This window comes from Schistocerca cancellata, chromosome 6 (genome assembly GCF_023864275.1).
Source record: "Schistocerca cancellata isolate TAMUIC-IGC-003103 chromosome 6, iqSchCanc2.1, whole genome shotgun sequence".
Taxonomy (NCBI): domain Eukaryota; kingdom Metazoa; phylum Arthropoda; class Insecta; order Orthoptera; family Acrididae; genus Schistocerca; species Schistocerca cancellata.
This window is the reverse complement of record NC_064631.1, coordinates 482,140,715-482,164,460: the sequence shown is the minus strand read 5'-3', so window position 1 is coordinate 482,164,460 and position 23,746 is coordinate 482,140,715.

Sequence of the window (23,746 nt, the reverse complement as noted above, 5' to 3'; positions counted from 1 at the left end):
GATTGATTTTGTGGAGAAAAATGTTACCTTGTTGTCTTTTAGAACAAACTGAAGACCCGAAATTACATCGTACTACTCGTAAAGTGCTGGAGATGATATTTCAAACGACAGTATCTCGGAGTAAAAACACAGTTATAAAGCACGCTAGGAAGTTATGTTCAACTAATTGCATTCATTTTTGTGACTTTTCAGGCTTTCCCGACAGATCTGTTGCAAATACACTTCTCGGGTTTGCCACCGGATAGTATTGTGTAAATCACACAGTATTTCATCGATGCAACTGCTGGATATTTTCATGAGGTGGTAACTGCTGCTGTCACTGCTGCAAGGCGCGACTCATGATAAGCAAGCAGCGGCGTCGAAATTTATCAGGACGGGAGCAGGCAATAAGCGGGCACGGTAAGACGCTCACAGTTGGAGGAAAGCGGCGCTCCTGGTGCCCCCTGCTGGAAGCCTCAGAGAGGCCTACCGCGCGTGCGCTGTGGGCAATGATTGTGCTGCCGGGCGCTCCTGTGGCTAAAAGCTGAATTAAATCTCAGCAGTGTGTTGCGTCGAGTCATGAATCGGAAGTTTTTGTTTTCCTTCTTTTGATTTCAGGGCAGCCAATGCTGGATTCCAGGCGGCGCTTAATTGAAAACCTGCATCCCTGTTGATAAGATTGTTCGTCTTACGGATATGTATGACCTCATTAAAAACACGGTCCCAGAAAGGCGACGCTGGGGATAAAATTTCAGTCTTTTCGTAAAACATACGATGCCCCGTGTTCAGGCAATGCTCCGCTACCGCTGGTTTATCAGGTTGCCCCAGACGTGTGTGACAATGGTGTTCGACACAACATTCGTGCACGGTTCGGCATGTCTGCCCAATATAAGATTTTACGCATTGGCATAGGATTTTATACACGCCACGTTTTCTGAGGCCAAGGTCGTCTTTGATCGAGCACTATGAAGTCCTCAATTTTGCTGGTGGCCGAAAAACACACTTGATGTTGTGCTTTTTGAGGATTGTTTCTATTCTTGAAGACATGCTGCCAAAATACGGCAAGAACGCCGCTGCGACAGGTGCCTCCCCATCTTCATTTGCATCCCTCTTTGAATTTGCTTAGAAGGAAAGCATGGCGTATCTGTCTATCGGAATAGCCATTTTGTTGGAATGTCCTTCTTAGTTGTTGTAGCTCACCAGGTAGACTGTCGGCATCTGAGACCACATGTGCTGTATGCATCAAGGACCGCAGCACTACCGCGTTGTGCGGGTTTTGATAACTTGTAGACTGCAAATACAGCTCCGTGTGAGTTGATTTGCGGTAGACACTATGTTCCAGTGTACTATCGGCTTTTCTTCTGACAATGACATCCGAGAATGGTAAAATGCCATCATTTTCCACTTCCATTGTGAACTGTGTATTGGATGGAGCAAGTTCAGATTACAGTGAAACACAGGTAATGTCTCTATTCCGTAAGGCCACACCACAAACGTATCGTCCATATACCGCCAGAAGCAGCAAGGTTTGAGACTTGCCGACTGCAGTGCCTTTTCCTCAAAATCTTCCATAAAACAGTTGGTCACCATGGGAGACAGAGGACTTCCCATAGCGACCCCGTCCACTTGTTCAAAATACTAGTCATTGAATAAGAAATAAGTTGAGGTGCCCACACGTTTAAACAATGTCACAATGTCTTTCTCAAAGTGATTGCTGATAAGCTCTAACAAGTCCTGCAGAGGTGTTTTCGTAAATAAAGATAAAACGCCAAAGCTAACAAAAGATCCGACTGTTGTAGCTTGAGTGTCCTGAGACGTCCTACGAAGTCCTCTGATTTCTGGATATGGTGATCACACTTGCTATCAGAGATCCCAACAGCGTAGTAAGATGTTTGGCCAGAAAATAGGTAGGAGCTCCAATGTTGCTCACTAATGGGCAAAGAGGAGTCCCTCTCTCTAACTAGGACTGCACTTACTCGTCGTTTAATTCTTTTTAACAGCGGCCGCAGAGTCAATATGACGTTTAAATTTAGCAAAGAGGAGGCTTGTTGTTTTGATCAGTCAAGTGGCGCTACCTACGCAATATTGGGGAAACTGCAACCTATTGGCGTAGGTTCTTAATGACTTTAGAAGGAATAGAACTCTTTTTGAGACGATCTGATGTTGTTCTCCGGATCTTGCGTCGGATCCTCTCTTAGTTTGCGATAAGCAGGATCGTCGAGGAGCGCCTCCGTCTTGCTGTTGTATTCAGCTCGCGAGAAAGGGACGGTGGCATTCCCCTTGTCGGCAGGTAAAATGATGAGGTCTTTTTCCGCTCTCAAGTCTCGCAGAACCTTCCTTTCTGCTGAGCTGATGTTGAACTTTCTTGGTGGGGTTTGTGTTAAAATTCGGCAGGTGTCCCTCCTAATCTCTTCTGCAACGTCACTGGGAAGCTTCAAAATTGCCTGTCCTATGCCAGCTATGACATCTCGGATAGGAACTGTCCGAGGTGCTGGTGCATAGTTCAAGGCAGATATCGTTAACGTCGATATGCAGCAGGGTTTTGGAACAGATATTGTGTTCGCACATTATGAATTACCTCGAAGAAAACTGTCTATTGACACACAGTCAACATGGGTTTAGAAAACATCGTTCCTGTGAAACACAACTAGCTCTTTATTCACATGAACTGCTGAGTGCTGTTGACAAGGGTTTTTATTTCGATTCCGTATTTCTGGATTTCCGGAAGGCTTTTGACACTGTACCACACAAGCGGCTCGTAGTGAAATTGGGTGCTTGTGCAATATCGTCTCAGTTATGTGACTGGATTTGCGATTTCATGTCAGAGAGCTCACAGTTCGTAGTAATTGACGGAAAGTCATTGAGTAAAACAGAAGTGATTTCAGGCGTTTCCCAAGGTAGTGTTATAGGCCCTTTGCTGTTCCTTATCTATATAAACGATTTGGGAGACAATCTGAGCAACCGTCCTCGGTTGTATGCCGATGACGCTGTCGTTTATCGACTAATAAAGTCATCAGAAGATTAAAAAAACTGCAAAACGATTTGGAAAAGATATCTGAAGGTGAGAAAAGTGGCAGTTGACCCTAAATAACGAAAAGTATGAGGTCATCCACATAAGTGCTAAAAGGAACACGTTAAACTTCGGTTACACGATAAATCAGTCTAATCTAAAAGCCGTAAATTCATCTAAATACCTAGGTATTACAATTAGGAACAACTTAAATTGGAAGGAACACATAGAAAATACTTTGAGGAAGGCTAACCAAAGACTGCGTTTTATTGACAGGACACTTAGAAAATGTAGCAGACCTACTATGGAGGGTGCCTACACTACTCTTGTCCGTCCTCTTTTAGAATCTGCTGTGCGGTGTGGGATCTTTACCGGATAGGACTGACGAAGTACATCAAAAAAGTTCGAAGAAAAGCAGCACGTTTTGTATTATCGCGAAATATGGGAGAGAGTGTTACAGAAATGATATAGGATTTGGGCTGGACATCATTAAAAGAAATGCGTTTTTCGTTGCGACGGCATCTTCCGGCGAAATTCAAGTCACCAACTATCTCCTCCGAATGCGAAAATATTTTGTTGACACCGACCTACATAGGCAGGAATGATCACCACGGTGAAGTAATGGAAATCAGAGCTCGTACGGAAAGACATAGGTGTTCATTCTTTCCGCGCGCTGTACGAGATTGGAAGGTGGTTCGATGAACCCTCTGCCAGGCATTTAAATGTGATCTGCAGAGTATCCATGTAGATATAGATGTAGAAGCCTTTCTCGAGCACTGCAACAGCTGCGTCGTCCAGGACTCTATCCGTGAGATTAAACACGGTGCGTCAACGTCATGCATTCCCTTCTTGGGTTGGGCCTCGAGATGAGTATACTTTGACATTCGGCGACCACTGGCTTGTTGTTTTGACCAGTCAGATGGCGCTGTCTACGCAATCCCAGGATACAGCTGAGAGTTTCGAAAAGATTTTCAGATGCATTGATAGTAATTTCGTGGACACCATGTGCAGTTCCCGTCTTGTATAACGTACCCTCTCTCTCACTAGGACTGCACTTGCGCGTCGTTTAATTCTTTCTAACAGCGGTCGAAGAGTCAATATGACGTTTAAATTTAGCAAACGTTGGTACAGTTTGCTTGTCACGGCATCTCAATAAAAACGCCATAGTGCACAGGAGTTTACCTCTCTTATTACGTAATTTGTCAAACACAAGTACGTCATTGGCCAGCTCCTCCCCGTAGACGTACCAGATGTGAATTTTCAGGTTTTCCCGACGGATCTGCTGCAAATAAACTTCTTGGGGGTGCCGCCGGATTATATTTGTTAATAGCATTGTATTTCATCTGTGCAGCTGCGCGACATCTTCAGGTGGTTGCTTCTGTCACTGTTGTTTTTCTTTTACAAAATAATTTCCAATACATGCAATGCAATGCTCATCCTTTGAAATCGTTCTTCAAACAATTTTTTCAACTCGGAAAGTTCATCTGCAGAATACACTTTACATCCACTCTTCATTTGTTGGAACAGGCCTAAGAAGCAGTGAGCGAGATTATTGTTTCTGAGATGGAGAAGAGACTTTTAATTTACTGTAGCTAAAAATTAGTGCACATACTTGACTCTTGCAATAGAGTACTGTCCTGATGAAAAAATCAATCAATGGTACCAAAAGGAACCATTACGAAATCAATTAAATTAGGATCAAAATTCCGAGCTTTCGACAGGTGTCACTCTAACAAACGTAATTTGTCATCCCTTTGTTACATCTCTTGGATGAACTAGTTGATCATAGGATGAACGATCGGCCTGGTCTTTTAGTACATAGAAGAGAGAGAAGGAAGAAAGCTTGACGGTTTAAGGACCCGACGACAGTGAGTTTATTACAGATAGAGCACAAGCTGTGAGTTGGATATGACAGGGAAGGAAATAGGTCATATCCTTTGAACGGAACGATTCGACATTTGCCGTAAGCGAAATAGACGAACCACTGAAAATTACATGTGGATGGCGTTACTGGGATTTGAATTTCCGGCCTACCGATGCCTGTCCAGTCTTACAATTTCGCTGTATCTCTTGGTCTCAACGCATACGAAGCCAACCCATACCGTTGATGACCCGGTACAAAAGAAAGCTGTCTTGAACGATTAATACATAGAGTTGAAATTATTTCCGGCACGAGCGCCTTCACTCTGAACTAAACCACGTAAGACTCATGCTTTAGGACAATGTGCATAGCTGGAAATACACTGAGATGACAAAAGTCGTGGGGTAGTGATGTGCACGTATACAGATGGCGGTAGCATCGCATACACGAGGTATATAAGGGAAATGCATTGGAGGAGCTGTGATTTGTATTCAGATGATTCACGTGAAACGATTTCCAACGTGATTACGGCCGCACGACGGGAATTAACAGACTATGTAATCCGAATGGTAATTGGAGCTAGACGTATGCGACATTCTATTTCTGAGATCGTTAGGGAGTTGAATATTCCGCGATCCACAGTTTCAAGAGTGTGCCACAAATAAGAAATTTCAGGCATTACCTCTTGACACGGACAACGCAGTGTTCAATCGTTTTCTCTTAACGATCGAGAGCGCCAACGTTTGCTTAGACTTCTCAGTGTTAACAGACAAGCACCTCTGAGAAATCTATGTTGGACGTACGTTGAGCGTATCTGTTAGGGAAGTGCGGTAAAATTTGGCGTTAATGGGCTATGGCAGCAGACAACCGACGTGAGTGCCTCTGATAACAGCACGACGTCGCCTGCAGCTCCTCTCCCAGACTCGTTACCACATCGGTTGGACCCTAGACTACTGCATAAGCCTGGCCTGGTCAGATCAGTCCCGATTTCAGTTGGTGAGAGCTGATGTCGTTGGCCGACTGCGCACGATCTGGAATGCCACGAGGCTTTACCGATACCTTTCTCCAGCAGGTCGATGTCCTCACCATTGAAAATCGACGAATTAGGGCGCCAGTCACTGCCCCAGAGGCCTGACTGAGCGTCGGAATCGCAATGCACATTCAGCGCTCTCTGTACACTTGAGCCATTCTTCGATGAATTTCCATTCCCGTCGTTCCTTCCACAGTCATGAAACACACAACACCTCTTTACTTTTCTTTTGAAGCCTCCAAATCTTCGTTTTCAGCGCGACTGTGTGCAGTGGACGATCGACACATACACATGCTACCTCTGTCGTCACGTGGATGTCCCTCTTCCAGAGAGTTTGAGCCCTCAGCGCTCTTTTGTAGGAACCACAGCATCTACCGTAGGCACTGGTACTACGATTTCTTCTGCGATTTTCATTTTCCATCTTCCGATTAGTTTCGTAAACATTGGTATTACGATTTCCATTTTACATCTTCCGATTAGTTTCTTTTCGAACGAGCTTAACATGTCAGTTCCTCCAGAAGTCGCAGGAAACTTGTAGGGCAGTGGCCCAGTCCGAAAATTAGGGATACGTTAACGCCTAGTTAAAGAGAGTGTGGTCTGTAGATTTCGGACTATGTGCGACATGATCTTTGAATAGGGTAGTAATTATATGGGACGAATTATTCTCTCTATTACCAATCGCCGTGCTGAAGGTACGAGAACAGACAAGTCGGTTGAAGCGAAACATTGTCTATCGAACTGGTATTAAACAAATACTAACAAAGAGATAGAGGGGCTGGCCAGTACTTACCTCAGCTCAGTACAGCCGATAGATACACACAAAACAAAACCGAAAATTTATGTTCCTAGCTTTCGGAACAAATGTTCCTTCATCAGGGAGGAGAGAGGGGAAAGAAAGGGAAGAAGGGAAAGAAGATTCAGTTACTCACAACCCAGGTTATGAAGCAACAGGGAAAGGAAAATAGGGAGGGTAGCAAGGATGGAGGCATGGTTGTCAGAGGGAAGCCAAAATGGCCTGCGAGAAAACTGTTTGGGATTCGGTTATAAAAAGTCATCGTCCGACCTACCCGACAGCCTATCGACTTCTCACATGGCTTGGATACCTTTAATACTGGAGCTGCGTCAGTCAGTAATTCGAAAATAAATCCAACATTAATATACCTGAGCAGTGGAGGGTAGAAAACATTGTACCAATCTTTCAAGAACGGCAGTAGATTACAGTGGAATAAGAACCTTCGGCACAGATAGAAAATATATTCAAAAACGCTGGTTTGCAAACTATAGCAGAGGCCAAGTTCGAAATGGATTGAGGAAAGGATGGTCTGGCTCAGATGACATACTAGCAATAAACAGAACACTGGGGAAGCGGAGAGGATATAACTTTCCGACAATACTTCGATCGTCTATTTTGAAAAGGCAATTGAGAAGATAGATAGGAAGATATTATGGGAAATTTTACAAAAACATCTAAACCCCAAACATCTTATATCAGCAATAAGAAAGCTGTATGTGGACACACAGATAGTTCTGCAAAACAGAGAAGAGCAGCAAATATTACTCACGAATCGGGGGTAAGACAAGAATGTAATATTTCTCTGAGGCTGTTTAATGTATATGTAGACGATACCACTCGTATGTGTCAAAGTACACTTCCAGCACAAAGTATTAATTTAGAAGTTCATTATTTTCTGATGATCTGCGGTGTGTAGATAAAACAGAAGTTAGAATTTGCACAGACCATTACACAAGGTGCAGCTGTGCTCAAAGCAGTATCATCTGAGTGTTTCTATAAACAAAACAAAGGTGATGGCGTACTTAGGGAGAAAACTCTTAAGAGCCAAAATAATGATCTACGTTAAGCTAATTGAACATATCTCTCTAACTGTAAGTACCTTGGATACAATACATATTTTTACATGTGAGGAATGGATATTACATTAAATAAGTTCGAAACCATATGCGGTACCATAAGAAGAACATCAGAAAAACAAAACACGGAAGGAAAAGCAGTTCAATTTCTGTGACGTAATGGCTGCCCCTATGCTGCTCTATGGAAGTGAGTCATTGATAATAAGAAAGAGAGAGATAAAAGCCGCGTAGAAGAGATTTTGAAGATTTGTGAAATGATGTTCTAAACGAGATCGACGCAGAAATGACGAGATTAGATAAGAGTTGGAAATATGCAACCTAAACGATAAAATGCAACAGTAAGCAGATATAATCCAGTCAGAAGAAGAAAGGCCAAACAAACGATGGGAATAAATCCTATGAAGCCAGAACAGATAACTGAGAGAAAAAGAAGAAGAAGAAGAGAAACAATGTAATGGATTTTGACGCTGCACGCCGCTTAATCTTCTGGATTAGCGGATGATTGTAGTGGCAGCCGCGTTTATTATTACTTAAAACTTGTCAAAGGAGATAGCACAAACAAGGAAGAAGTAATGAGAATGTTGATGTACTATGTTAACTTTCATTTATTCAGTTTCGTTATGTAGATATTCCCTAAACAAAACTGATAATACAAAGTAATGGATGTTTCACAAACGCTCATCCTACTTCAAGAGATTGTATCTTGTCCATAAATGAAGACAGGAAATTGGAACAAACTGTAACTTACTCATCATACTACAAAGTTTCTATTTGCAAAAGAATCATCCAATTTTACAACCGTGTATATTTTATATACATGCACGTATAACTTTGGGATACTTTTTGCAAATATAGCTTAGGATCAAAGTTTTCATGTATCTTTCAGAAATTTTCAACGTGCCATCTGCAGGATTCACGACAAACATCTAGACGAATGTCAAACCAATCCCTAACGTTAGAGAGCCAGTCTGGAAGTACTGCATGTACTCAGCTTGCTATTAACCCATGGTTTGTGGAAGAGGAGGCACATAGACGAAGTATTTCACAACTCTCCTCCCTCCTTCCTTCCCCACCCCCCACCGTCCAGAAAAAATTGAGTCACGTAACTTGAGAACAGGTGACTTCGGAGTCCAATCGTGCAGTGCGACATCCACACGCCTTTTAAGGGTGATACATTGTTGACAGCTCACTGTTAAGAAATGCTCTTACATGTTCTCGCTGTTGTGGAAAAAAACCCACATCTCCAACAAATCCAGGTACCTATTACCATCTTTTCCAGAAAAAGAGCGTATAATTCGTCCCTCCAGAAACGGTGTAAATTACTTGACTTTGGAGACTCTTTGTCGTGCTCGACTGATGTAAATAGCTGCGGTATCCCTATATTCTTATATTGTAATGATTCATTCATCCAGTTAAATGGAGTTTAGCCTCATCCCTAAAAAATAAACGTGAAAATAATTATTATCTTTAACTTCTAAGACATGAATCAATCCACAAAATTCTACACCTTTCATCGCAATCACGAAGGGGTTGTCTCCACAGAATCCTGTATGGTTTGAAACACGATCGTCAGCACGAAACACGCCAGACAGATACATGAAGGATGGCTAACTCTCGGCTGACAAGACGAGAAGACTTCCGTTGGCTAAGAATAAAATTGTTAAATGCGCAGTATGTCTTCAACGAGCACGTGAGAGTGCTCTGTGGATTTTCCTCTCACATAAACCATCAGTGTCTTGAAACTGCTGGTGCCATCGTGGAAAGGTTCAGCTGTTGGAGCTGTATTGCTGTACTATCCTATTCTCGTCGAAAGTCGCGTCGCACAATAAGTGTATCGCACCTGTTGAAACAGAGAACTCAAAACGTTTTTTTGTTGTTATGTTACCGCCATCGCGACACGCGCACGATAGGTAATGCAAGAGCGAACGAGCTGTACGAAGGAGATACGCACCAGCGACGACAGGAAGGTAAACTTGTAGCGTCGACGAGTAAGTCAAAATTTGCCCTAAGATTCCATCTCCTTTCATGTACAAGATATGGTATTGTGAAATCGAAGGCCTCTATTTGAAATGCCCTTCGCTTTGACCTTTAAAGTGTAATTCCCTGACGGGGACCACCACAGTGAGTAGTGGGCAGTCAAGTATTGGCACAAAGATTGCCGGAATGGGAGCACACTCCACAGTGATTGCAAAAGAAAGAAATGCTCTAGTTCACTTGCTGCCCCGCAGATCTGGAAAAGCAGCAAGTACTGCCTTCGCCGCAACGCTCGCACGTACACAGGCAGTTGGAGGCCTGCGGTCCCAGACAGCCGGCCTACAAGCGTGACCGACAGAGAAAACGTGCGCAGAAGCTGTTCCTGACCTTGTACCAGTGAAGTTCGCGGCTGCGACAGATCGGCTGTTTACTGTGCTCACCTCATTTGTGGGTGGTCGGTCTGGGACAGCAGACAGTGGAGACATGACACTGATGACTCCTTTCACCCTGACGTTATTTCTTCCTCTTTATCTACTTTAACAACAGGTACTTTTTAACATTTAATAATGTTAGTACTGGAGGCGATCTTTTGCAGTCTTAACACTATTTCGTTTTCCATGACGATAACGCTTTAATAACAAAAAATAGATGGCTCCATTTCAGGACAAGTGTCGGCCTCGTCCTTTCCATGTCGTGTCCTGGCAGAGAAACTAAGCAGTATCTTTATCAACTGCATGCTTCAGGGAAAGGCTTCAGACCGTTAAACCCCCCAATATTAGGTCTTTGTTTCCTCGGTGGACGATAAAAACTAATCAATAAATGAGCACTTGAAAACATCCACTTTTCCCACTGAAATGGTTCTCTTCACGATGAAACTAAATTGGTTTACAGAAGTCGTGATATACATACATCCAAAAAAGTTTTGCATCATCTCGGTTTCGACAGTTCCGGAACCTGTACAGAAAACTGGAATAGAGATCAACATAAACATCATTTCCACGCTTTTTATTGCTCATGAAAACCACACATTGCACTTTGAACTACCATACAGCGAGACCTTCAGACGTGGTTGCCCAGATTGCTGTACACACCGGTACCTGGAATACCCAGTAGCACGTCCTCTTGCATTGATGTATTCTTGTAGTCGTTATGGCATACTATCCACAAGTTCATCAAGGCACTGTAGGTCCAGATTGTCCCACTCCTCAACGGCGATTAGGCGTAGATACCTCAGAGTGGTTGTAGGGTCACGCCGTCGATAAGCAGCCCTTTTCAATCTATTAGAAGCATGTTCGATAGGGTTCATGTCTGGAGAACATGCTGGCCACTCTAGTCGAGCCATGTCTTTATCCTGAAGGAAGTCGTCCATGAAGACGAATGCCTCGCCCATATGCTGCCGATATAGTTGCACTAGCGGTCAGAGGACGGCATTCACGTATCCTACAACCTTTACGGCGCCTTCCATGACCACCAGCAGCGTACGTCGACCCCACATAATGCCACCCCAAAACAGCAGCGAACCTCCACCTTTCTGCACTCGCTGGACGATGTGTCTAAGGCGTTAAACCTGACCGGGCTGCCTCCTAACACGGCTCCGACGGTTGTCTGGTTGAAGGCATGTGCGACACTCATCGGTGAAGAGAACGTGATGCTAATCCTGAGCTGTCCATTCGACATTTTGTTGGTCCCATCTGTACCGCGTTGCATGGTGTCGTGGTTGTAAAGATCGAACTCGCCATGGACGTCAGGAGTAACTTTGTGCATCATGCAACCTATTACGCACAGTTTGAGTCGTAACACGACGTCCCGTGGCTGCACGAAAAGCATTATTCAACGTGGTGGCGTTGCTGTCAGGTTTTCTCCGAGCCATAATCCGTAGGTAGCGGTCATCCACTGCAGTAGTAGACCTAGGGCGGCCTGAGCGAGGCATGTCATCAACAGTTCCTGTCTCGCTGTATGTCCTCCATGTCCGAACAACATCGCTTTGGTTCACTCCAAGACGCCTGGACACTTCCCTTGTTGAGAGCCCTTCCTGGCACAAAGTAACAATACGGACGCGATTGAACCGCGGTATTGACCGTCTAGGCCTGGTTGAACGACAGACAACACGAGCCGTGTACCTCCTTTCCGGTGCAATGACTGGAACTGATCCTCTGTCGGACCCCCTCTGTCTAGTAGGCGTTGCTCATGCATGGTTGTTTACATCTTTGGGCGGCTTTAGAGCCACATCTGAACAGTCAAAGGGGCTGTGTCTGTGATACAATATCGGCAGTCAACGTATATATTCAGGAATTCTGGGATCTGGGGTGATGCAAAACTTTTTTCGATGTGAATATTAATTAATCTACATGGAAACTATACTACCTGATCGAAAGTATCAGGACACCCCTACACAATGCTGAATTGACCACTAGTTGTCACGAGTGGCGGAGCCGCCAGAACAAAAGGAGGCACGGGGTACTGTGTTGTCAACGGAGAAACTGCGTCGGCAGCAGCAGCTCAGGAGAGCTCAGAGACTTTCTACGTGGCCTGGTCATACGATGTCACTTGAGTAACAATCAGTGGCATTTCAACCTTTCAAACCTGGTTGGGTCGCTTTGGTGACGTGATGGTGAAGTGGAAACGGGAAGGAACAATCACAGCTAAACTAAGAGCAGGCAAATCTTATGCGCTGGCGGGTATTATGGACGGTAGTTGTAAAAGATCGCATGAAAACGGTCGTAAGGAATCACTTCTGAGCTCCAAAGTGCTACCAGCAATCCAACTAGCTCTGTGACTGTGCGTAGTGAGTATAAGGAATGGGGTACAGTGTTCGAGCAGCTCTTCGTAAGCCACACATTGCTGTAGGCAGTGCTAACCAATGCTTCACGTGGTATAAAGCGCGACACCATTGGCCAGTGGATGACTGGAAACGAGTGATTAGAAGTTCTGATTCACACAGAACCCTATGAGAATCCAATGGAGGTGTTTGGGCTTGGTAAATGCCTGGAGAAATTTACCTGCCATCATGTGTCATGCCAACACTGAGGTACAGAGGTGATGTGGTACTGGGTTACTGGGGCGGTTTATGTGGTCAGGGTGTGGTCCTCTTCTGGCACTCAAGAAATTGATAAAGACTGAAGGATATGAAAACATCTTGAAGCACTGTGTGCTGCATAAAGTAGGGGAACGGTTCAGAGGCGATGACTGGAACAGCATGACAATGCACCCTGTCATGAAGCACCATCTACAAGGCATTGGACTGTGGACAATACGATTCCTGAAATGGACCGCCCTACCCAGAGCCCCGATGTGAACGCAGAGGAATACATATAGGATGAGACAGAACGTAGACTTCGCTCCTACAGCAGCGTCTCTGGTACGAGAAGACGAAGAGAGGCTGTCATTCTCCTACAGACATACAGAAACCTCATTGACACTGTCTCCAGAAGAGTAAAACGCGTCTTAGAGGCAAAGGGTGGACACTCCCCACATTAATGTCCTGTAATAGGTGTTTGGATATTTTTTAGGTGGTGGTTGTTGGGATGTTTAAGGGGGACTAAACAGCTAAGGTCATCAGTCCCCCTGGATATTTTTTATAAAATAATGTAAACAGTCAATAAAATTCATCAGGGTTTGTGACCACATTGTCAACTATAAAATTCCGACGTTTTGGCGACTATTGCAAGACACCGTCCTCAGGGTGTATTGCTAACTGCTGAATGAGATATTTTAATTACTTGTGTACTATAGAGGAGCGCTGTCATTGAAATGCACTCCGCCTCGCCTTCCGTATAAGCTTCTCGTCCCCCAAGCGGCTCCTCTATGACCTGATTCCTTTCCTCCATCTGCACCTGTTCCTCGAACATATCCGAGTCCTCTACACCTCCCGACCTCCCGCTGACTTGATCAACCCATCCCCTTGTTGCTCCTATCCTCTCCTTTTCTCCCCCTTTTCTTCCCCTCATCTGTCCGGGTACTCCCCCCCCCCACCCTCCCCCCACCACCACATCTGCCTAAGGCTGTGGTGAGTCATCTTCAGTGCAGTGTTTAAATGTTTAAATGAATGTTAAGCGTCGCGCGCTTTTTATTTTATTTATTTTTTTTTTTTGAAGTGTTGCGAACAGAAACCGTACTGTCGCTAGGTGTTGACTTTTTATCTCTTGCCAATAGAAACCAGATTGTCGCCGTGTTTTCTAATTGTCTGTCTACTATTGTTCCTGTCTACTTACTGTGTGTGTTAATTAGCATCATCAATCCTCTGTTTTTATATTTTAACATCCATAACTTTCCACCATTTTACAGTTTTAAAAAGTCACCGTTTTATCGCCTGTTTTTATTGTTTACTGTCTCCTTATTATGTTTTTAACTATTCTGTAGGCTGAAAAGTGGCGTATTAAGCTGCTGTCATCTCGCCCCCCTCTGGGGGGAATCGAAATTCAATAATGATAGAAAAAAATTCTGTCATTATATACTAGGTTGAGGAGGAAGGGTATTTAGGTGTTCTTTTATTGGTCTTTGCATTGCATCTTGTCGTTGGCGAAAATAGGTGCTTTCCATTGGAGTTTCCTTTATTGCTTGCCGTTGGTGGAAATCGGCGAATAGGAAACTGAGCGGTGACTGTAGCGTAGCGCTGTTTACCAACTGCCTAGTATCGACTAGGGCGCTTCAGCATCCTGTGTACCCTCCGCCGCTGAGGCCTACCGCGCGCCTGTTGCTATGCGAGAGCTGTCCTTCCGCAAAGCGTCACTGCTGCCAGCCAAGAAGCTGGGAGTCGGTACTTGTCTTCTCTATTCATGTTGTGGGGTCGCTTGGCTTTTTCCATAGCCTCCCTGATCTTCCTCCTCAAGCTAAACAGCTGTTACGTCAGTACGCGGCCTCTCGAAATTCAATATTCATCCTGCAGTGTTCCTAGTGTTCTGCGACCGCTGATTTGTTGTATTATTTGCGGCGGATACATCTCTCATGTTGAAATAACCTTGTGCTTATTGGACGTCCAGTCTTGCCTACATACACCAGTCCAGATTCGCACCCGATTTCATAAACTCCGGCGGCATGAAACTTGTCAATTGCATCTTTCGTCGAGCCCAGAACATCTTTTATTTTTCCGCCAATGACAATACGCAGTGCCAATAAAAGAACACCTAAAACCATTCCTGCTCACCCTCGTATCCAATGACAGCAATACAGTATATAAGTAACTAAACTAGTCCATTCAGCTGTTAGTAATACACTCCGCGGGAAGCGTCTTGCAATAGTCGCCGGAATGTTGCAATTTTATAGTTAACAATGCGATCACAAACCCAGAAGAATTTTGTTGATTGTGGCAACGGCCGCGGAAACCTACGTTTACAAATAGTGTAAAAATAATTGAAAAAAAGTTACATATGGAGTAACAAGATTGATATGTGAGTATACGTAGGTTTGGCACAAGCCGATATTCTATTTTTTATTTGTTTTCTACTTGGTAATTTATTTACAATGTCAAGATTAGGGCCATCATGCTGTCTCCTACATCTAACCAAGTATTCTACACATTTTACATTTATATATTACGATAAGCACGTCATCAAACAGGTATAGTATGGAATACAACATTTATAAATTACAACAGCGCAGTTAGGAACATATAGTTTACTATCTTTCATGGTAAGTGCTACCTTAAACACAAAAAACAAATATCGGGAAGGTAAGTTTAAACCATAAGCGCTAGCAGCGATGGACATCAGAGAAAGGTGTAAAAGAAGGAGAGAAAGAGGAACGTGATAGGATACATTTAATGAAGATAAAGAAATAGAAAGTAGTGTCACACACAGAGAAAGAGAAAGGAAAGGAAGCGTAAATGGGAGGTTCAAATGGCTCTGAGCACTATGGGGCTTAACATCTGAGGTCATCAGTCCCCTAGAACTTAGAACTACTTAAACCTAACTAACCTAAGGACATCACACACATACATGCCCGAGGCAGGATTCGAACCTGCGACCGTAGCAGTCACGAGCTTCCAGACTGAAGCGCGTAAATGGGAGGGTATGGGAGTATTGGCTTTAATATTTGACAGAGGGAACATTAACCATATACGTTAATTTTTCGGGGAATGTCTCGATCTTCTTAAAAGCAAGACGGCATTGAATTGTGCGCAAAATGCGGGGTAACTTGTTCCAGCAAAGAATAGCAGCATCAGACAAGGACTTAGAAATTGTTTATGTTTTATGAATGGGCACAGCTAGGATACTTGATAAATGAGACCTTTTGTTTCGATTATGATTGTGCTTGCGCTCTGAGGATCCAATGGAGTTTACATAATATATGGTAGTTACGTAATTTGTCTGACCGCGAGCAGCCTAACTGAGTCTGTGGAGCACTGACGTAGTCACATCGACTGACGTAGTCACATCGACGAGTGTTGCAGATGTAACGCACACACACATTCACAGTGAGATCTAACCGTCTAGTGTTTGCAACCTCGTACGTGCCGTGATGGATTACGTCACAATAGTGGAGGTGTGATAGAACTAGTGATAACACAAATTACGTTTCACATTGTGTGGAAATAAATTACGAAACTTTTTGAAGTCATAGAGGCGAACGGAAATTCGAATGTGGCGACAATATTTTCTGCCCAGTTCAGGTACCCATCCAAAGTTATAGCCAACTTCTTCACTATTTTCTGTTTTTTTTCCGATTCATTGGCTTTTGGGCCGTGGACATTCAGCCACCTCAGTAGTAATGTTACGACGATACGAACGTAAGAACTACATAACAGCCAGTCCCAGAGCGGTGATAATATCCGAGCCGGCCGGGAATCGAATTCGGCCCTCTTCGTTCATAAATCCGCTGCGCTGACCCCACGGCTACGCAGCAGTACGTTCTGCTATGGTTTTAGGAGAGAAGAATAAGACGCATTTGTTCGCGGAATTATGATCACTTGGTACTTTTCCTTCATAAAAAATGCGTCTGTTGTACGACTGAAGTCAGATCATCATTCATCTGAACGACCATAGCATTTGTATTTTCAGGTCTGGCAGTTAGGTAAAGCTAAGGGTCATCGGCATATAAACGTCATTTACAAGGTGACGTGGCTGACGAAGTGTCATTGAACAAAAGTTCAGGACTGATCAGGAATATGAGATAGGCTTTTGACTCCTCGCAGAAACAAAGAACTATGCTCGACGGCTGTTGGACAAGTGTAGTTTCTAAGAGAGAACTGGCCGTAGCTGTACGTGACATCACTCAGTTCCTCAGTGTGCCGAATCCACTGCGCTCTGCTTCAATGAGCCCCTCCCTACACGTGCGTACATGCGGCCCACCTTTGAAAAGTTCTGGATTCTTATACTTCGCACATATGAGGACACCTTACCCTTTCCGACATACTTTTAAAACCTGGAGATGGCGTCGGTGACAGCTGTAAAAGTTGAAGGATTGTGTAGTAATTGATGTTGCTGCAAAACCTACACTGCTAATAAGACACTAACCCGTTTTACTTCACAAGAGTCTACATAAGTCTCGTAGCATATTTGTGACCGAATTTTCCGATAACATATGGCTTTTGTGTGCCAGGCTACCGACCTTAAGCAAAATTTTCCTGCCATAACTTTTGTTTCCTGGTATGGGAGACTTTGTTAAAGGCTACGTAAACAGTTCAGACGTCCCGACAGGTTACTATCATGTGCCTTTCACTTTCCGTTTTGCAGAAGAGGTGCGACATAAGCTGATAACCATTACTGTGTACAATAACTATTTATTCGCTTTATTTTGAAACTAAATCGAAACGGCATTTGATGATGTTATTTATTACGATAGAATTCGAAGGTCTGATGGCTTCATCATCGTGTCGTGAAAAATAAAAGTGATGCGTACGCTCGTAGTACACCGGTGCTTAGAAAGTAAGGACGAAAGTAACTTTCGCATGACATGTCACTAAAAAGTAACGTAGCTCCATAAAAAGTAGTCCACACGTAGGAAGACCTGCTGCAAGGGTTTTGTTTTATACTGAAAAATGTAATTTTGGTAATATTTTGGATGTCACACCTAGAAGTAAGGGCTCAATAACATCTGAGTAATAGGAGGCAACATCTCTACGAAAGAGGTTGCACTGCGAAACACTGTTAGAACCTTTGCTTGTGAGTGGAGCGCAGTCTTGGAGAGAGGGAGTGAGAGGAAGAGAGAGGGAGAGAGGAGGAGGCACACCATCAGCAGATACGTACATGATTAGAGTTACAATTCTCTGTGACATGTAGAACGAGCACAAGAATGCATTAGCGTTCTACATGTTTAGTATTATTACCAGGTCTGACAGGGTATACAAAGGGCGTGATGAGCGTCAGATATTGAGTGATCACGGAGAAGAACGTGAAGATGCCACGTACTCGTATGAGACAACGGTATCAGTACCTGATACAAAATTAAAAGGGGCATCATTGTGGGTCTCCATTTGCTCGGCTGGCCTTATAGTACGAGGTCTGTTCAATAAATTCCGGACCTTCGTTCACAAGTTTTTCTACGTTTACCTTTTACTTGTTGTGCATGGTCGCCTTCGAAATACTCTTCTCCACAATTGATTCACCGCTCCCAACTCTGTTTCCACTTCCGGAAGCTGTCCTGGCAGGGCTCTTGCATGAACGCGCGAAGCGCCGTCTGTTAATTTCCTTTTATCTCGTCTATCGTTCTAAATCTTCCTCTTTACAACGGGATTTTCAACTCTTGAAACTAAGAGAAGTCCGCAGGGGCCAGGTCTGGCGAGTACAGACGACGAGGCAGCACAGTGATTTCGTTTTTTATGCAATAGTCACGCACCAACAGCGAAGAATGTACGGTGCGTTATCGTGATGCGAAAGCCATGAATTGTCTCGCCAAATTTCAGGGCGTTTCCTTCTCACATTTTCTCGCAGGCGTCCCGACACTACCATCGATTGACAGTGTGTCCCTATGGGACGAATTCAAGATGAAGTAATTCTTCAAAGTGAAAGAAAACTATCAGCATGACTTTGACGTTTGACCTGACCTGACGAGCTTTTTTTAGTCTTGGAGAACCTTTCCCGACCAGTTGTCATTGCCTTAAGGAATACTTTATTATCATTTGCGTGGCTGAAAAGCTCTTCACAGATTGAGAGGAGGAGGTCTTTTTGGTCTTGAGTCATGACCAGTGGGACGAACTTGGCGGCAACATGGTGCATTCCAAGATACCGTGTCAGGATTTCATGACGTGATCCAACTGAAATGTTACATTCTTTTGAAATCTCTCGGACAGTCACTCTTCGAATGGAACGGACAATTTCGTTGACGTTCTTGACATTAGGGTGGACGTCGAAGGGCTGCCTGAACGCGGGTCAACTTTAACTTCTGTCCCGCAATTTTTAAACTGTGTGAACCATTCGTAACACTGAGTGCGGTTTAAGCATTCATCACCGTAGGCTTCTGACGTCATTTGGTATGTCTCAGTAAAGATTTTCCAGAGTTTCACGCAAAACTTAATGCAGACGCACTACTCCTCTAACTCTACCCTCTCAAAATTCGCAAACTGTACTACACAACGTTCTACTTAGTTCAGTACTGAACAGTAACAGACAAACAAAAACGAAACTTCCAGCAGTTACACATGAAACACAGGCGTATGCAGGGATGCCAACCTCATTTCACTCCAACACACCATTGGCGTGAAATTACGAACGTTCCAGCATTTTTAAATAGACCTCGTACAGTATCCAGACTTGTGGTACATTCGGATTTAATGGCGGCACGACGTTGGACTGCATGGTAACTCGAGGGCAGACATATTCTTCGTCAAGGTTCTGGTCGACCGCGCCTAACCATCACAAGGGACGACACTGTCTTGTGCATCAAGCACACTGTGACACCTTCGCATCTGTGCCTGGAATACAAGTAATGGACACACAGCGACGTTCTTTGTCAGCCCACACTATTGGTTGGAGACTAGCCGGACTAGGAAATTACCGCCCCATGCGTACGCTGCCGTTAGCACCATCGTACACGCTGGACTCGAACTCGGAAGGACGACTGTTCAAACCCGCGTCCAGCCTTTCTGATTTAGGTTTTCCGTTATTTCCCTAAGTCGCTTCAGGAAAATGCCGTGGTGGTTGTTTTGAAAGGGTACGGCCGACTTCCTTACCTATCCTTCCCAAATCCGATGCCGGCCGAAGTGGCCGTGCGGTTAAAGGCGCTGCAGTCTGGAACCGCAAGACCGCTACGGTCGCAGGTTCGAATCCTGCCTCCGGCATGGATGTTTGTGATGTCATTAGGTTAGTTAGGTTTAACTAGTTCTAAGTTCTAGGGGACTAATGACCTCAGCAGTTGAGTCCCATAGTGCTCAGAGCCATTTGAACCATTTGAACCAAATCCGATGGGACCGATGACCTCTCTGTTTCGTCCCCCCCCCCCCCCCCCAAATCAACCAACCAATCGTACACGATAATATATATATATATATATATATATATATATATATATATATATATATATATCAGTTCATGACATCCGGTCTTACAAATTTAGTGTTTCTGATGGACACACGTCCAGGTTTTCCGCTCTCAAAATTCTGACATCTCTCTCTCCACATCCACCACTGCTGTCTCTCTCTCCACATCCACCACTGCTGGCGGCTCACCTCCAACTGCGCAACACTACGCGCTGTTCACATCCAACTGCCCTACAATAGCAAATATTCCAACAATGCAAATCAGCCACAGACTGCACGCAGCGCAGTCAGTGATTTTCATACAGAGCGCTACGTGGCGTTACCAACATAAAAACCTAAACAGCCTACTTACAAGTGTTTGTACATTCCAACAACAAATGGAAGTTTATAAAGTGAGAATTATCATAACGTAAAGCGTTGAGCCTCACGTTGCTTGACTTGGAGTTAAGACACAACAACAGTGCCTTCATAAGCTGGCTTAAAGACAATGAATTCTACATATTTTATGCGCTTTCCCCACACGGCTGAAGGAATGAAATGCTGGTTCCCATCGTTACACACACATGAAGCCACACAGAGTAGGTTACACAGTGAGCGGTGAGGTGTGTACAGGCAGGATAGCTGGTAAAATGGGAAAATTGGATTCACAAGACACAGCATGGTAAACTGCCACAATACACCCACTTAGACATACACAAATCGTCGAACGGTCATGGAGTTGTGGCTCAGGATCAATCCACATCCACTGCACTCATTAACTATGGTTCCTTGCATTTGGGACACAGTTAATTTTTGAGTATATTTTGCTATGTTTGCTTGTACTAGATCTTCTTCGATTCCATTGATTATTTTCTCGTGGGTAATCCTCCCCCGCTGCCCCCCCCTCCCCCCCCCCCCCCGCCACCCACCTGGAGAGGTTTTCAACATTTTCTTTATTGAGACATCGCACTTCACTACAATTTTGGATGCTGGGCAGACCTCACAAGGTCTCACGTCATCAGCGTGAGATGCCGACATGTTAGCGTTCTCACAGTAAGCGATGCTGAACGGGTGACGCCTTCAGTGTGCTTTGCTAACTCTTCTTGGCGAATGGGAAAGCAAACGAGGAGTCACTTGGTGCCACAGGTACGGTTGCGCAGAGGAATGCGCGAGAATGCGCACCGCTCTCCCTCGCCGGCGCCGGTACCGCTAACACGTACCACTAACGCTCCCCCACATTATTGGTATTAGTGGCCACCTCCGCACTTACCTAGGGACCAATGTACGAGGGGCGTTCAATAACTAAGAAATAAATTTTGTTTGAAAGCAGATTGGCTGGCCGGTGTGGCCGATCGGTTCTAGGCGCTTCAGTCTGGAAGCACACGACCGCTACTGTCGTAGGTTCGAATCCTGCCTCGGGCATGGATGTGTGTGATGTCCTTAGGTTAGCTAGGTTTAAGTAGTTCTAGGTTTTAGGGGACTGATGACATCAGATGTTAGGTCCCATAGTGCTCAGAGCCATTTGAACCATTTTTGATATCAGAACCAGCGCCTTGCTGCATCAATAATCTCCCTATCATCCACGTACTCCTTTCCTCGGAGTGCTTCCTTCATTGGGCCAACCAGATGGAAGTCCGAAGGTGTGAGATCTGAGATGTTGGGTGGATGAGGAAGAAGAGTCCAATGAAATTTGGTGAGCTGCTCGCAGGTGCACAGATTTGTGTGGGGCTTTGCGTAGTCATGGAGAAGGAAAATATGATTTCCATTTCTGTGGCGACCAGCACGCTTTTCTTCCGTTTCCTGAGGGTCGGACGGTACACTTCAGAGTTGGTTGTTGTACCGTGAGGGAGAACAGCAAACAGAAAAACCCCTTCAGAGTGTCATAAGACCGTCGTCATGACTTTGCCTGCTGGGGCTGAGACTTTGAACTCTTCGAGGAAGAGTTTTGTGTGGCCCCAATCCGTGGATTGCCGTTTTGTTCCGATTCGAAGTGATGAAAACTTGTTTCATCACCTGTGACGATGCTCTACAAAAAATTGTCACGATCAGCCTTGTAACGCACTAACGATTCCGTACAGATGGTTCTTCGTTACTCTTTATGGCCTGCTGTTAGAGAGCAACGAGCCGAGCGAGCACATATGTCCGAGTACGCCAAATGGTGTGTCTGCACTACCATGACAGCCATTCAGTTGAGCAGCGAAGAATTTGATTGTGATCCGTGCATTACCTCGAGTGAGAGTGTCAGCACGTTCCAACACTGCTGGAGCCATAGCACTGTGCTGCTGACTGGCACGCGGAAGGTCGGACAGGTTAGCGCCGCCTTGTTGCGGTGATGACAGACGCCGCGCCCGACGACTCACAGTGATTCTGTTCAAACCATGTCTCCGTCGACGTTCTCGAAGCGCATATGAATATCTTCGATATTCTGGTTTTCCGCCAAAAGAAAGTGAATAACAGCTCTCTGCTTGGAGTGCACCTCCGTTATAGACGTCAAAAAAATGGTTCAGATGACTCTGAGCAATATGGGACTTAACTTCTGAGGTCATCAGTCCCCTAGAACTTAGAAATGCTTAGTCCTAACTAACCTAAGAACATCACACACATCAATGCCCGAGGCAGGATTCTAACCTGCGACCGTAGCGGTCGCGCGGTTCCAGACTGTAGCGCCGAGAACCGCTCGGCCACCCCGCCGGCTATAGACGTCATTTTGAAGTCTGTGTATAATGCCGCCACCTATCGAAACTTCATGAGACTATAGGGGCTGAAGCGGGAATATTCCATGATGTCTCACGACAAATTCCGCATTTTTTGAACATAAATTTGGCAAGAAAAATAATAGTTGCATTACCTGTTGAACGTATTGGCAGTTAACTTTTTATTATTCTTTCCGTCACCTTGATCCGGATGTCCACTTCCTCACCGCTCTTGCCAGCTTGCCACCTCATTCAGTCATATTTTGCAGTGCGTCAAATGCACTTTGGACATCTTTGCGTCATCTGAGTTTGTTTTTCTCAATCCGTTCCGTTTGTTTGGTTCGAGTTTCGAGTCATATGCTGTCTGCTGCTTCTGTTACGCAATTTCTCATCTTCTGCCAATTCAACTTTTCTCCCCTTCTCTTGTTTGGTATGTTAACTCCTCAACAGTGTCCTCTTATGCTAGTTTTTTTGTGGTTCAAATAGCTCTGAGCACTATGGGACTTAACATCTTAGGTCATCAGTCCACTAGAACTTAAACCTAACTAACCTAATGACATCAGACACATCCATGCCCGAGGCAGGATTCGAACCTGCGGTCGTAGCGGTCGCGCGGTTCCAGACTGAAGCGCCTGGAACCGTTCGAGTTTTTCTGTGCACTATTGTGTTGAGCTGTCCTTTTACGTTTGAACTTTCTGTTGCACTTCGCTACGACTATTCAGTAATCACAACTAATGTCATCGGATGCCTATTATTCTTTCCAGGCTGTCTGTATTCTTACAAACTAAGAGTTCTGGACGCACCGCTATAGACATTCGAATGCTCCACTGAGTATTCCAATAATGACAAGCAATTTTCAGTGGCAACTCGTTTTCCTTGTATCATATTCCTAAAGCATACTAGTAAAATTTCGTGGACAGCTGCAAGGTCAAGGAACAGA